General features: G+C 41.1%; 1 protein-coding gene across 3 annotated transcripts in view; it reads left to right on the top strand.

Annotated features, from left to right (window-relative positions):
• LOC127072762 (early growth response protein 1) overlaps positions 1 to 15,566 on the top strand; it is a 217,822-nt gene that overhangs the window by 85,118 nt on the left and 117,138 nt on the right. The window lies entirely within an intron of this gene.

A 15,566-nucleotide genomic window follows, 5' to 3' on the forward strand; every position in this document is an offset into this window, starting at 1 on the left:
TTCTTTTTATTATTAAAGTTTGCACGTTTCTCCAATTTGTACTTTACGTATTTCATTAAAATAATTAGATCTAAATCCGATGTTCGTAAAAGGAAATAACCATTGTAGATAGAGCGAGAATTCCAAAGACTCCCGAAGGGTCTCCGACCTTCTTGCGCTCGACTTTAACGTGTAACAGGTTGCCACGTGTAAATGGTCCGCCTGTAAAGAGCCGCATCTTACCTTACCTGAGCGCCGCGGCCTGCTTAACGAGACGCCTACCCACGTTAGCTTAAAAAAGAGAAAGGAGAGAAGAAAAACTGGCTCTCTTTTCCACGGTTCGTCCATAAAACTCTCTTTCTCTACTGAAGGGCCCTTGACTATCGGGCGCCTTTCATCTGACCCGTCGCAACCCCATGGAGAATTAAACAATTACGACGTGGCCGGTGCACAAGTCTCGTAATAAAAATTCTCTTATTTCTTCCCTCTCGTTTCGTTCCCTTGGAATATAACGTTGTTATACTCGTCGAGGTGTTAGAACGCTACACACGTTTCCACGAATCTTTCCTCGTCGTTTCGATCGATTTATAACGTGCTACGATCCTCTCGACGCTTTTTACTCGATAAAACGATGTGATCTCTTGAAAGAGATTCAAAGTATCTATATAATTTTATGTATATATATATATATATAATGATATTGTACACAGTTACACTCGTAATTTCTCTCTTTATCAACCTCTCTCTTTCATACTTTATTGTCGAAGTTTATCGCCACGAGAAAACGTTCTTTTCCATTGCAGAGATCGATATCGATTAAAATCTCGATGAACGGATCGATAAATCGAAAAGGCGTTGAGGCAGCAACTCGAATCTCCTTTTCAACCATTTATTCTCTTACGATCGCGGAGATCCCCTTTTGATCGAACGCGATCGACTCGCTTGATTGATTAATCAATTACTTTGTAAAGCTCATAGATAAAGCAAGAGCCTCGGGAGAACTGTGATCGCGTTAATTGATCGGTAATACCGTGGTGATTAATTATCACGAATTGATATTTAATCGTATTCGTTAGCGAACGAGCTCGCTAAATCACAACGTGTCACCGGGTAAATAGGATAAGACGAAGAAAATGACAAAGAGAAAGAGATCGAGGATGATGATGAAAAAGGAGATAAAAGCGGGCCCTTGTGGATGGACTGGGACATTAATATAACGTACATGTAGTCAAATAATTCCAGGCGGATATCGGACGTTTCTATGTATTTTTCTGAATCATTACAAGCTGATTATAAGTGTCTGATTATAAGTGGATTACGAGAGACATCCCCGGTAGGCTTTAATTATCTGATCATGGTAGACCCTCCAGCGACAACCTGTTGCTTTCTTCCTCTTCGTTTATATAACGCGATAACTCTTCGCAAAGAGGTTAAGCTCCTACCAGGAGTAAGGAACGGTTTTTCCTTGACATTCTTGATTTACTTGTTGCATTTTTTCTAATTTTTCCAATTTATTATTCTCGGATAATTTTTGATACGGCATATAAGTAACTACGTACATAAATATCTCGCGTTAGATCCCTCAGAAAGACAAAACGCACAAAGTCGTACATCGGCGTGGCTCCTGATATCGTCCTGGAGGATATACGAGCGATCTGGTGCTGATGAATCGTTCGAAAGTTCGGCCCGTCTCGAACGGCCGCGCTATCGGGCACGCTATAAACGGAATCGTAAATCCTTGAGACGATAAATGACAATTGTAGCTGACAAGATCGGCTGCTGCGAACGAACGAGTAGCAAGAAGGGAGGACAGGAAGGAGCGGAAGAAAAAAAAAGAGGGAGAAAAGGGGTTGCAAAGGGATATGACGGCTGCTGTTGGCGAAAGAAACGGGGAGAGAGGTAGCCAGACGTGTAGGAGGATGCAAGATAACGTCTCGGATTACGTGGGACGTTAATAAATTATTATTGCGTTCGAGAGATCTCTCCTATAGCGAATATCATTATTGTCCTTCGACGAATTAGTTACCGTCGTGAAATCAAACGACGAAATAAGCTAACAAGTAGAATCATTATTGCAATTGTTCTAACAATAAGATCCTTTGGCAACGTTATGCAAATCTTAACGCAATCGAAATTATTCGTCAATTCGATAGAATAGAAAAACTCCGAATTATTCTTCGTTAACAATGGACGTAATTCGTGTGATCAGGTTACGTGTTTCGCCCTATATAATTACGAATCACACATCGTTCTTTTTTTCTTTTTTTCCATTCGTCGAGACAATAGTACTACACGTGACTTTCTTCACTTTGATATCGTCTCAAGAATATAGTAAGTATGACGAATACTCGAAGCAAGAGCTTCGTGATGAGCATCCTGACTAAAACAATTAGCGAATGCCGACTTTCTTGATCGGAATGCACGTGGGAGGTGTAGGTGTTCGTAGAGGCTCGGAGATGATTCAACGTCCGATTGCATTAATGGGGGAGACCGAAGAAAGTCTTTGTCTCGTTTTGGTAGCGGAAACTGTGTATTCTGACTCATTGACGCCACCATTGTCGTTGCTCGACTCTTTTTTTTTTATTTATTTTCTTTTTTCTTTTTTTGAAAATTATTGAAGATATTTTCCTTTGTAAATTAAAAAGAGAAGTAATAAACAGCTACTATGGAGTTTTACCGTAATCGAAATTTTTTGCGGAACTACTCACCGATAGATTTATCGCTTAAATATATCGTTGTCATTACGGATGCCGATAAATCTATTCCCGTCGCTTTTACGCTTCGCCTCTTTCTCTCTCATCGCTACTTTGCGCGATTCCTGTCAACGAGAAGTGTCTTTAGAAGAAAAGCGAACCGACGAACGACGTTGACGGCTGTCTGGCAGAATGACAATTATTAATGTCCTCGGTCTGAATTCGGTTTCTACGACTAAGTCGTAACAGTTTTCAATCCCATGAGTTTTACTTAACATTCAAAAGACATATACACCTATCTACTTTTCCTATCTTCCTATTAACGACTTTGAATTTTTCTTTTCCTTTGTCGTTCAAAATTTAACAATCGTGCAAGTATCAATTATCACGATTTCCATGTATACAATCGATGTATTCGAATGTCAAAAAGAAAAAAAGAAAGAAGTGGTATTTTATGACAGTGAGAACAAGTCACTAGGGAGAGTGTATTTCAAGAGAGTACACGTTGTTGAAACTAAAACGACGATACTCGCGAAGAACACCGATTACACGTTCCAACGGTAATAAACTCTTTCTACTTACGATACTAGCAAACTTTAAGCATAAACCTTTAGTTCTTAGCGTCGTCCAATGTTGTTCCCTTAGATTAGAGAAATATCGAGGAACGAGCGTTGCCAGTGATGTCGACACCGTTAACAGAGTTAATCATATTAATTAAGAAAAAGTCCAGAGGCAACGTAGAGGAATACTTCGGCGACGTAACCGTGGATTAAATTAATGAATATCCATTAAAGGGTTGAACAGAGATACACGGTGGTACAGGATAATAGTACGAGGTCGTCTTCTGCCCGTAGTCACGATGGAAGAAAATAGTCGTTAGTTCGTCAACGCCGTGGGAATTGATGTTTTTGTCGAAGGACTATGTTTCCCAGGCGCGAAATACGACGTTGAAGAGGTATGGTTGATCGTTACGGCTCGTTGGAATAAGTGTCATACCGCAGGTGTCTCATTAGGAGCGATTAAACGAGATAGTTTTAACTCCAGTGTTAAAGATTTATCGACATAGATTTCCCCGAGTCATTCGAATGCGGGCATTAATTACACATCGCGATATTATCTTTTCTTACGAGGAAATCCGAGATAGACGGGGGAAGATCGTTTTAGAACGATCGATAATAGAATATATAAAGGACGAGTTTCAGAAGGAGCTCTGACATTTCAAGCTATTTCCTATTCCGTTTCTATCAAATCTCGAACGGTACGAGTAACTAACTGGTTACGTAATACGTCGATTAATTTTACTTCGTCAACGTACACATGTATACACACACGCACAGGTATATTATATCTATATAAATCTATCTACGAATCGCTACGCATTCACAAATAATTTATTTGTTCGACGATTACGTTGCAAGGTCGGAACGTCAATTTGACGTTCGAGCTGGTATATAATTGGTACGGGACATCGTCTTACGTATTCGATAATGCAGAGACGCCAAGAGAAGGTCGTGTGGGCGTTGTTACTCGAGACAGCTTGCTCGAGAATATATTAAGTATAAGACAAAGAGAAATATTCCGTGAAGTCTGATTCCGAGAGTCTTTCTTGCACGTGCGTCCAAAATTCGATACTTTTTATCACTGATTATAAGCGGTGTTTCTTTTCGGTATTGCTTTCTTTAAGAGCACCGATAGCGCGACATCATGAAGATTCAAGAAACGGAAGCGCGATATTGATGTCAAAGCATTAAAGAGAGTGTATTGAGTATATTGACGAAAGTCGATACTTCTTTAGAAAACTCTGTTTTTTCTATGAAATTTTTCTTTGTTCGTAAGCCTTTTCTTTTATCTTGCCAATCATTGTATTACGATAAAACAAACGTTTGATTTTGATGTTAGCCTAAGTTTATAGCAAATGTAGTGTGTCTTCATGTTTTCGAAAAAATCTTTTTTTTTCTTTTCGTTCGTATATTTTATATATATATATATATAAATTTATATAGATGTTAAATATGTAAATTTATTATTGTCTTACGGTGTATAATACAACTGTACAAATCGTCGTTTGTCGGTTCGAATTATTCTCATCGTTCGAAGAAGTCTGAGCGATCTTAAAAGAGTCTCGGTCCAGCGAGGATCTCACCTGCGAGTGTAAGAGCCGTTAGCACCTGCCGAACGAATTGCTCGCTCGTCGCGCTCGGTGGTAGGTAACGCACACGGAAATAGCGGCTTCGCGAAGAACGCTCGTTCGTTACGTGCCCGCAACACCATAATAGCGTTCGCCTATGAGCGTTGTGCTGCGTTGCACACGGATTATAAATAGTCGCGCACGTGCCGGACTTCGGAGTCACTAGATTTACCGAATACCGCTATCTCCCGGAAGTCGAACAAAATTCGTTTAACGTTGGGACACTTGGTTGGTTCTTTCTATCTAACGATCGCGAATATAGTTACATATACGTGTAAATGTATGTACTTAGATACAACGTACTTACCTATGTAATTGCGACAGAACAGTTAAGCTCGAATGGTTATGATAAATCGATCGAATAGAAATTTATTTATGAGCAATCGTATTACACGCGATAAGGATAAACATACTTAATGGTGTCCCTTATAGATATTATGAAAATAGGGAATGCCGATATCTCGCGAATGAATTTACAATCTAATTCCACGAAAGAATAGCCGATATGAAATATCAAAACTAAGATGGATTGGTTAACGATATACCCGATAAAATAGAAACGCGTTCAAGGTGTCGTTAACATCGAAAGAAGATGAAGATCTCGAACGGAGACAGTCAGAGGAAACACGTGTCGATCCTATCTTTGATCTCAGGTCGCTGCACGAAGCGAGGTGTAGCTACCTACAGGAGTAAGTTGGAGAGAGATAGAGAGAGAAAGAGAAAGAGAGAGAGAAAGAGAAGATCGTGGATCGAATGATTCCTTGGAAGGGATCCGAAGGGTAGCTTTTTCGCGGATAGATAGGACGACAAACGGCCGTCTTTGTTGAACATCCGTCGCGGAACAGTGACCGTCGTTGTTCGACTAATGGGCTGCGCGTTTCTCCGTCTGCTTTCACAGCCAGCTGATTATGACATGTTGGTCGCGTCTGCGAGCTGGATACATCATACCACGTGTTCCAGCCACCGTAACGCCATTTGCTCGGCTAATGACTCGCGGACATTTAGCGACTAGAGGCGCCCCTCTTCTTCCCCTTCTCCTTTTTCTTCCTCTACTCCTTCTCAGTTTCCATTTCTTCTTCGTAGTCTTTTCCATCTCCTTCTCTTTGCTCTTTTAGCTATCGAGATAGCTCTATTTAAGAGGGACACGTCATTCCGGTTATTGGGATTGAATTCTATACGGCTCCGCGTGATATCAAACCTCGATGATGACTGGAATCCTACGTATTCTTATCCGAAGGATGATCGTGAGGATTGGCAGTAGTTAAGAACGTAGTATAGCTCAACAAGTCGACTCACGTAACTCGTTATAACTCGATATCTCGCTCTTGATAAGTTGCGATCTGACAAGACCAGTCGTTTGCTTTGGCTACCTATCTCCTTTACTTCGTTTTACATTTTGATCGAAATCCGACGAGTGAAAAAGTCAAGAAAGAAGAGTGACGTCGATCGACGCCCCCGTATACTGTCTCTGTAGTCTCTCTCTCTTTCTCTCTCTTTCACACACCTTACCACGATTCAGACAGGAAACGATTCCGTCGTTTCCACGTCGGGGGACGTGGAAATGCCGTCTTACGCCTCGACTATGTGACGTTGCAATTATTCATCGCGTATGGTTGCGAGTAACAAATCGCCAGTCAAGTGGCAACACCGACGTCGGCTTGCGTAAGAGGGGCGAAAGACAAGATCGAGAGAGAGAGAGAGAGAAAGAGAGAGAGAGAAAGACAGACAGATAGAGAAACAGAGAGAGATAGAGAAGCAGAAAGAGATAGAGAAGATCCGATAGAGTGCGAGAAGGAACGAGAGGAACCGAGGTGGAACTCCTCCCACGTACGTCTAGATGCGCGTCGGTAGAACGTAAATTTAGCACTAACGCATTATGCACGCTCGAACTAAGTCGCATTGGGCGTGCGATACCAACGCGACTCGCATCGGATACGCGCGCACCGTCGCATCTACGCGAGGAGTATCTCGCGCTTTTCACTAGGGTGCAAAGCACGAGGGGCGTTACTTTCTTCGCCTCTCTCGTGGAAGATACGACTATTTAGTGCGGTTGTATACTTAATCGAATTAAAATTGACACATTCGCAACGACAAAGTGAATTTACGCTTCTGACTTTATTCGTTTAAACGTCGATGTTAATACGATCAACGTTAACGATATATACGTTTCTCAATGTTCGAGATAATCGAAAGAAGAAGCTTTTTTTGATTGGTTGAAAATGAATTAAAAAGTATTCCATTAAGTTGCAAAGAAGAAATCTATATTTATGAGAAACTACGGTGGGTAATGAAGACAAGAGCCTTATCTTTCCGCAGTTAGTGTCAGAAATCTTAATTAACGCCTTTATCCATGCCGCCACGTTCGTGGTTCGGTTTGATTAATGTACGGCTTTAGTATCCTTTGTAACGGGGGCGCGGTATGACTAAGACACGCAATTTACGTTCGGCCGAGGTAGGAATGTCTATTTTATTCCGTTGGTAGTACACTAAATGCGCTTAGAAAGTGGAATGGTTTAGATGAAATGCGATTTAGACTGTGTGGACTGACTATGTATATAGCTAACCAATTCGTAGTAGCCAAGCAACCCAGAAATACGTTGGAGTAGCCAATGATAGAAAGAATTTTTCTATTTATTGGAACCCTTCTTTTAATTAATGAATTATCGTAATCGTTATCGTCGAATGGGACATCGAATCCGATTTAACTCGGCCGACTTACGGAATATATTTCCATCCGTTATTTCCTTCATTCGGGCCATGGTACGAAGAGACAAGAACGGCACTTCGGTCCCACAATAGTACCACGAAGACAAATGTCAGCGATAAAATAACGCGAATTGATGTGCGATGGTTACTTTTACTATCTTCCTACTTTAGACGGTCCTACGAGAAACTCTGTGTTACTTTCTAACGGATTAATCGACGAAATAATAGAAGAAGCGACAAAAGCTGTGGAGTCGATGCTAATGTACATACATACATATACGTATACATATATACATACACACACCATTTACTTAATACACATATTTACATATGTATATATTATTTATTCAATTTTTCTTTCTTTTTGTTAATTTCGTTCTTAGGATCGAAGAAACACGAGATCAACGGATCCATTAGTTTTCCTTTCGTCGGCACGAGCGATTCTCGGTATTTGTTAGCTCTCACATTTGGTGCGATCGCCGTGCCTCCCACAAAGTGGTCCGACCGATTATATTTCCCGGTCAAAGGCGGTAAGCGTGAAGAAAGAGAGGGAGGGAGAAGGAGAGAGAGAGAGAGAGAGAGAAAGAGAGAAAGGGAGTTAAGAAGTCGGCGGCACGCGGGCGCATAATCCGGAGCATTCATTAACCGTGTAGTCATAATACTGTCCTGATGGCAAAAGCAAAGGAGTTTCGAGAGCTCGACTCTTTCGTATTGTAAAAGCGCGAGTGGACGCATCCGAATTAACAAATGGAGCACGAGGACGCGAAATTAGCGAGTACCATCTCTTTCTTCTTTTTCACGGTGACAAAGGTAGAAAGAGGAGAAGGAGAAGAAGGAGAACAAGAAAGAGGAAACGAGAAGAAGAGAAAGGAGAAGAGGTGGATGAGAAAGAGGAAAAGAGAAGAGGAAGACGAGCGGCTAAGAAGAGGCGGACAGTTCAGAGACTAAACAATGGCGCATTTTCACTCCGACGCACACCCACTTTTCTTCTTCCTCTGTGCGGAGGCGTCTGCCCATCAGATTTGTCTGCCAGACTCCTGTAGATAAAATCGTTAAAACGCTCCCAAGATTGGCTCCGACTCGTCCTTATCGCTTTGAGTTATTAGTTTAATCGAATTAAACCTCCTCGAAAAACGACCTCTTAAATCAATTCTCGACGACTTTGTTTACATTCTTCGATCTACTTATTTACCTTAGATGAAGCTTCTTGAGTGAATCACTAGGAAGATCTCTCTCTCTTTCTGAAGCGATTATATTGATAAATTGGTGTAGAGGAGAAGATTTATAACGTTTGACATACAATAATTAATATAGTAATGGGTACCTGGTATTTGGTTGAAATCATCAAGTATGTGACTATTTAATGATAATTAAATTCACTTTAAGCCAATATGCATCGATAGAGACTAACATTTGTTATATAAATGATGATCATTTATTATTTTCACGCTTGGACCTTTAGAAATTCTTTGCCCGAACGAATTACTCGTACGAAGCTCTCATCCTTTTACAATGACCTGGCAATACGCAGGAGGGTAATATATAAGGAGTGACGCGTATTCGAATTATATTCTCGCACTAATGGATTCAGCACAATTGGAAATCTATAGAACGGTCTATTACTTATGTAATCGATACTAATTCAATGTCATGCTATTTGGGTTTTAGTTAATATTCATATCGGGCACCATTCGGGGCTACGAAAAATGCTTCAGAGAGAGAGAGATTAATTCGTTTCGATAAAATTTGATTATTATCAATGTTCTATTTTTTTTTTGAAATTATGGGATCATCGATTATTTTCCATTAATAGCTTGACTCAAGGATATACGTATTTGATTTAACTATCGTGATAATAAGAAATTGAAACGAGACGAGGTGAATTATCGAATGATTTTCCAAATATAAAAATTATGAATAGAAATCTTCGAGATAGAGAGAGAGAGAGAGAGAGAGAGAGAGAGAGAGGGAAGAAAGAGGGCTGGCTACGTACGCCTCCGTACGGATCGCGCTCACCGATCTTGCGACCACTTGGGATAATTGCGTCGAAGACCAGGCGATTAACTACGAGCAGTGTGACTGCGTGGATCGTCGCGAGACGATCTATTTCGATCTGACTACCATCTTCCCTCGCAAAAGTGCCGTCTATATCGCGATCACGTGGCTTCGAGAAAATCGATCGTTCCTTCAAACGTCTAAGCGCGAATTCTCAAATAAGAAAAGTAGTCTTGATATATTATACTTATCTAAAGCGATTAAATTTTCGAGAAGAACGTGTCTTCAAATTTAACGATATATAGATAATCTCAAAAAAAAAAGAAGAAAGGTAAAAAGAACTATCTGAAAAATTACTCTATAAATATTATCATGAATGACGATACTTTCATTATCTAGAATGAAAACGAAGGAATGAATAAAAGGAAAAGGAAACAAAAAAAGAGAAAAGAAAACTCGGTAAACCGATAGAGTTAATCCCAGCAGACGTCATTAATACATCTCTCTGTGCACATGCTTACAACACGTAAATATGAAAGTAAAGCAATGGAGAATAAAATGAAGGGTGGAGAGAGGAGGGAGGTTATATGGCAGCACGCGGCATTCTACCGGCACTATTATTTGCCTGCAATTTATACAGCGCACGGGATAGAGTAAGTTATCTCGTAGCCCGGCATATAATACGTAAGGTGAGGGCTTTCACAATGGTCGCACGGCACGATCCCTCCGTAGCAAAAAGGAAGAGTATTCGAGCTTTCGAGCAGGAGCGCGTGCGTTACCGCCTTCTGATCTCATCCACCTTTCTCTTCATTCTCTACTTCTCTTCTTCTTTAGCTCCATTCTTTCCTCTGCATCTTCCCTATCGCCGTTGTTCCACCTCTAACCGTCTCATATATCGCTTGTATTTTAAGGCCTTCTAAGACTAACGGATTGAATCGTCCTCGTAATTACTTATCATTCAAACCAATTACATTCCGATCCCATCTCTTTAATATTGTCAATGTTAACACGTACCTTTAATAATTTCATCCCTTTTTATATTATATTTCTATGATACGAGTTCATTTAGTATCGCTTACGATTGATCATTTCTTTGAAAGTAAAAATATATATACATACATACACACATATATATCTTATAGAAGAACTATCGTTTGAGGAAAGAAAAAAAGAAAAGAAAAAAAATATTAAGAGCATCGACGTACTTAAGAGTAGAATGAAAGAGAGATAGAAGAAGGAAGGCGGAGGAGGAGGAGGAGGAGAAGAAGGAGGTGGAGGAGGAGGAGGAGGAGGAGGAGGAGGAGGATGGTGGTGACGACGTAACATACGTGCTGTTCCCTACACCGCCAACTCGAATAATTCACATTGTACGTCGGGAATGGTAGGTAGTTCAGGGCTTTCTTTTGCCAATTATTTCGGGACACGACACGGTGCGAGGAAAGAAAGCCCTGCGGGGCAGAATAGATCGCGCGATTTTCTGTGGACTAATTTAGCTGCGCTCGTTGAGCCGCTACTGAGTAACTCTCACTCACTCACTCTCTCTGTCTCTCTTTCTCTCTCTTTCTTTCTTTCTTTTTTTCTTTCTTTCTTTCTTTCTCTCTCTTTCTCTTTTTCTTTCTCTTTTCACTTTGACTACTCTTTTGAAATCTTACTTTGTTATCTTGTTTTGTTTTCTTTTCGCCTACACTCTTGGTAACATTGTCTTTCAAGCTTTACATTGTTTCTTCCTAAGGTCAAATTGACTTCCTTGCTGCCGTTGAAAACATTATATATGTGTATATTGTTTCGTGTTATGTGTATGTTTCGAAAAATAAACAATGATACAGATACTTCATTTATTTTGATTGTAGAAGTCGACCGAGTACCATCTCTCCTCTTTTGAAAGCTCTTATTCCGTTTTGTTCTACATGGCCACGTAATAAATGATACCGAGGAAAGTGATTTATTCGAATGTTGGTGCGTTGTAAGTAGTCGTAATAGTACGTTTTCGATCGAACGATTTAGATACAAAATAATTATTGATTTCCACTATATCTATATAGATCAGTTGATCTCTATTTCTCAGAGGATATTTAACACACAGGAGTAAGAAATTACATACTTAGATGATTATCGTGCAACGAACTTTTTGTCTGGCTTAAATTTTGAAGTGTAGGAGAACGTATTCGTACGATTACACATAAAGAAAGATAGAAATGATCGATGATCTGGTTACGGCGAGAGGTATTTTGATAATACAAATGTAAAATCGATAAGCGTATACGAGCAACTACCGATTAATATAACTACTATTAGAAAACTTTTAAGCCTATACTCATGTATCCTTTCAGGATTATAGTAATGAAATAAATAAAGAAAAAGAAAGAAAGAAAAAGAGAGAGAGAGAGAGAGAGACGGAGAGATTAAAGAATTTTCTAGAGATTAATCATACGTCTGAATCGGAAAGGAAACGTATCACCGAACAGAGAGAAAATCTAGAAACGAAGAAAAGATATAAGTAAGTACTTACGTACATACATGCATACATACGTACAAACATACACACGTATTCTCATAAGAAGGCAAACGAGTCCGTAATGAGTGCAGATAAAATCGGTGATAGGGTTCATGGAGCGACGGCCACCGAAAAATTCGAATACGAGCCGTTATCAGCTGGGCATCCTCTTCCCTCGCGTCTATTTTCAAGAAAGCGATTTATCCTAGCGGCGTCTGAAGTCGCCGGTTACACCGGTGCTCGTGGAAATTTCTATCGAAGCCGATGTATCTGCCGGATAACGGCAGATTAATGACTCGCGGATTGCTCGCGTTCGAAGGAGCCAACGGCAGCTACTAGTTCGAGATTCGAAGGTGTTTCGATCCGAGCTTAAGATAGAAACTCTATTGATTTAGACCAATTCGAAGTACTATTTCCGCTTTTTCCCGATCAATCTTTATTGCTAGATTAAAAATATAATAGAGAAAAAGTATGAATAGGATTTTCTAAGGATTCAGGTCGTCATCCTCCGTTGGATCTGTCGGATCTTTTTTGCTTTCCCAGCACGGTCGAACGGAGAGTAGAGGAGACGAGGAGAAAGAGAGAGAGAGAGAGAGAGAGAGAGAGAGAGAGAGAGAGAGAGAGAGAGAGGAAGAAAGAGAGAGAGAGAGAAAAAGGGAGGGAGGTGGTCGGTAGTACGGGCGTCCGCCTGCAATTTTCGATGCACCTTCGCCCGGCGAATTAATGCTCGCGGTGTTTCAGAGATCGCGCGCGCCATTCATAACGCGAATGTTATTAGTGCAGATCGCAGTCGGATATACCGCCTGGTCTGGTCGTGTGGTTAAAATAAAGATGATGAATGCCCGACCGTCCCTCGCCGCGGCACTGGATGTAGATTAATATCGGACCTCGCTCACTTACTACTTCTCCGCGCGCCTCCTACTAATATCTCCTTGCAACCTGCAACCGAGGATGTACGAGTATCCTTGTATATACTCTGTTTCGTCCTGTCTTCTCTCTCTTTTCTTCTTTCGTTCCTCTATTTCTTCCTCTTGGACTTCCGCCTTTCCTCTGATAGCTCTAGAAGCAGACATCTACCTATCTACCTACCTACAGCTAGTTAATGGCTCGAAAATTTCTATCGTCGAAGTCGTATTCAAAAATTATGGAGAAGAGCATAAACACGTCGACGGATTTGTCATGGGACCGAGACGGATTCAGCGACAGACCACGGAGAGGCCACTGGCATAACTTTAAAACAGTTGTATCAACGTGTGTAAGTCATCTGTTCCGTGTAAACTCGACGAAATTCTGCGGGAAAGAGAAAGGGAGAGAGGTAGAGAGAAAGAGAGAGAGAGAGAGAAAGAAAAAGAGAGAGAAAAAGAAAAGGGGAAAGAGATAGAGTGAATGCGCGCGGGCGCGCATATTTAGTCGAACAGCAATTTTAGTTTAAGCCGGGATCTAGGGATCACGCTCGCTGATCGACGGCGCAAACTATTCTCCGGATTTTGCGACGATCTCTTTGCTTTCTCCTCTTTCTCTTTCATTCTCTTTCTCTCTCGGTTCGATGCCTTCTCAACGAAGGCGTTCGCGTCCGGCTATGTGATGCACCGGTTGCATGCGACTCGTTCTAGCGTGTGGCATCATTTTAATATATACGGTTCGTTAGAACATTAGAGGCGACAGGAGCGCAATATTCTCGGCTCGCTATATACTAGTGACTTCCATCGGCACGCAGTGACTCTCATCGTCAACTTATTCTACTTTATAGATTCCTCCGCCCGTCATTGATAATAAAATCTTTCGTATAATTTCCATTGTCTAAGATAACTATGTAAGTTCGTTAGGAACGAAGAAACGTGAGTTAAATATTCCTTCGTCGTCGTCGAGTCACACTGTATATTTTGCAGGAAAGATTATTTTTAACGAACGTCTCTACCTACGGTTCGTTCATTGTAGTTATACAGAAAAAGGGGGACACAGGGAGATCCGCTCTTTCACGAGATGAAAGTGGATAGTCATCCAATTGCGAGCAGACCAGAACGTATTCGTCCTCGCGCGTAGGCCGTGCGAAGGACGAACGATAACGTCCTGGCGACATCCGACGAAGATACATTTTTCGAATCTTGTTTGCTTTTAAGTCGTTTTAGATTCCATTAGAAACATGGTGATTCGATCTAAATCTTTTATCTTGATAGTTTATCGGTGTATCTACTACGTATGTACGATGTCTTTTGTTTTCTACGAAATGCAGTCGCTTAATGCGTGACTTGCTTTCGTGGAAGAGTAATTATCGTACGAAACGAAGAAGAAGAAGGAGGTGGAGGAGGAGGATGAGAAGGATGAGAAGCGAGGGCGCAAAGAAAGGGAAGACGCATTAAGGGCGCTAAAATAGGAAGAGGTAAGAGATGGAAGGAAAATGTACTTAAATCATTCGTTGTCCTCTGGCGAGCCAGCACGCTGGAACATTACGGAAGAATGTACATTTTCATCGGCGAAAATTTGTGACTGGTACGGAGTCCAGTGGCCTCGACTAATTCGTAAGCATTCTCAGACGGCGTCGCCGAGGAATTAATATAGCCTCGAGTGTGTCCCGGTGGATCGAGGATTATAATTGCCTGAGAATAATGAGAATATCCCCTAGGAATTATATGCGAGTGCTGGGGTAAAGCTAACGTTTAAAGACGCACCGAATAAATTCTATCTTACGAGCAGATAAAATCAGACAAATCGCACGTATGTTTGTGAGTGAGTGAGTGTGTGTGTAAAGCTACGCGTATCGCGCGTGTTCGAATCAAAAGTGGTTTTTCTCGTTAGACAAAATATATAGAAATTTCTTTATCTTCCTTTAAAATCTGACGTTAAACAATTTCCAAATCTTTTTACTATTCCCTTTCTTCTTTTTCTATTCTCTTTCTTCTCTTTTTTTTTAGCCAAACCCTTCTCCCCTAAAAAGTTGAAACGAAACGTGGGTCGCTTCAGGGCACGATCTTATGCAATCGTCCTCGTTCAACGAACGAAGCCCCTTCCATTGGTGACAACGGAAGAAGGTGTTGTAGCCATCGGGCCTTGTAACGTTGGACGTTGAGCGATGCTACCGAGACGAGCGATTGTGTTCGCAGATATTTTACTAAGTCGGGAATCGAGCTAAAATTAGGCCACTCAACGCCACACGAAGAGAAGATCGAGCCGCATTGGGATCCGACTCTCGCTCTCTTTTGGCTCGTTAATTCTTCTCAGTGCGAGAAACGCACAGGACAAGATTGCCTTACTCTCCTTCGTGGTATTCTATCGTATTCAAGTGGAGAGTCGGCTTCTTCGAGCCGATATCGACTCGATTCTGAGTCACTCTTAGCTTCCACAGAAGTGAATGAACTTCATTGCGTACCCCTATGCCATTCATTCTCGTATCCCGCCATTCTACATATATCTTTTTCTTCTTTTCTTTCTCCTCGACCGTTCTCTTTGTTCGAATCAACGACGAGGAGAAGAGAAAGAGAGAGCTTGGTACTCTTGTATGGGACTAACCGGT

Source organism: Vespula vulgaris, chromosome 2 (genome assembly GCF_905475345.1).
Source record: "Vespula vulgaris chromosome 2, iyVesVulg1.1, whole genome shotgun sequence".
Lineage (NCBI taxonomy): Eukaryota > Metazoa > Arthropoda > Insecta > Hymenoptera > Vespidae > Vespula > Vespula vulgaris.